This window comes from Rhipicephalus microplus, chromosome 5 (genome assembly GCF_043290135.1).
Source record: "Rhipicephalus microplus isolate Deutch F79 chromosome 5, USDA_Rmic, whole genome shotgun sequence".
In the NCBI taxonomy this organism is placed as follows: domain Eukaryota; kingdom Metazoa; phylum Arthropoda; class Arachnida; order Ixodida; family Ixodidae; genus Rhipicephalus; species Rhipicephalus microplus.
Window position 1 is genome coordinate 72123551 of NC_134704.1, and position 1402 is coordinate 72124952.

Here is a 1402-nt window from a genome sequence, read left to right on the forward strand (position 1 = left end):
CACTAAACTGCGCTGTCGCCGCATAGAAACCCCGTTCCACATTCTTTCTCCTTTCCCGCGTGCCACGCCTAATTAGCCGAGCCATTTTCACTCGACCGCGCGTCGCATCCCTTCTCTTGCTCGCCTTTTCCTCGTTTATTTTGTTCCATCAACAACATTCCCGCCAGTAGCATCTGCGTGCACTCTCAGCGCGCCCCAGAGGAAGATGAAATGTTTCCCGTACTTGGGAACAAACTGTAGCGCCGCTTTGTTATACAAGTAGGCACTGTTATGCCAGCGAGTCCTCGTCAAACGACCGTGCCTCTGAAAAAGGCAATCTGGGTCAAGGCCAGCCCGCAGTCGGCCTGGCGCGATCACCTCGACGGCGTGAACACGCGCGGCGCTCCTCTCGCCCACGTGCATTGAGTCATCGGCGCACGTGACAGCGAGCCGGCGTTCTCGTGCCTGGTGGTCTGACGCATGGCGCGGCGACCCCCATTGGCGGAATCTGCCCGGACGACCAGCGGCGCTTCTGATTGGACATTTTGGTTGGACCCGGTGTAAATAAAAGAAGCCCTGCGGCGCGTCGCGATCGGCAGTCCTAGAGAGAGGAGACCCCATGTCGGAGGGCCGACATGTATGCGAGTCAGCGGTTTTAGGCGAAAGGCTGACCTATGTGTTAGAGAGAGGAGCTCGGCTCTTCGAGTCTCTGCCGGCCCCAGTGCCGAAATTGTAACGCCTCTGTATATATGCTGTACATAAACCTTGTTTAACTCACCGTCGTCTCGTCCGCTCGTCTCCTCAGCTCTGCGCAGAAGCAGTCGCGAGCTGAGAAACATACGCTACCAAACGGCTGGTGACCTTCCCGGCGGGGTCGAAAGCAGTGGCGCCTCCGGGGCCGTGTTGGCGTCGCCGTCTTTCGCAACAGTGGTGGCTTCGGTGGGATCGGTCCCCTCGTTCTCAACAGTGGAGGTCAGCGGCGGGATAGGCCCGTCGTACTCAACAGTGGTTGGCAGCTGCGGGATCGGCCGGCGTCAGCGACATCGATGCGGTGAGTGCCTGAGGTTTTCCCCTCAGTTCACCAGACTACTCTAGCTCAGGTTGTAGTAGTTTAGAGAAGGGCTGTGTGAAGCATTAGAGTGAGCTTTGATCGTTTCAAGCAAAGTCGAAGTGCTTTGAAACCAAAGTTAATGCGGAGGGGGTAAACACGGGAGAGTGAAAAGTTGCTTGCGCGTCTTGCTAGTTGACTTATAGTGGGTACGGCAAGTAAATTGTTAACAGGGGCAAACAGCAAGAGGCTAGTGTGAACGATGGAGAACCTTAAAGTGAAGGAACTCATCGAAATTTGTGAGGAACTCGGCATTACTTTGGGCCGTGCGAAACGAAAGCAAGCGATCCTTGAGATCATGAAGGATGAGGGAGT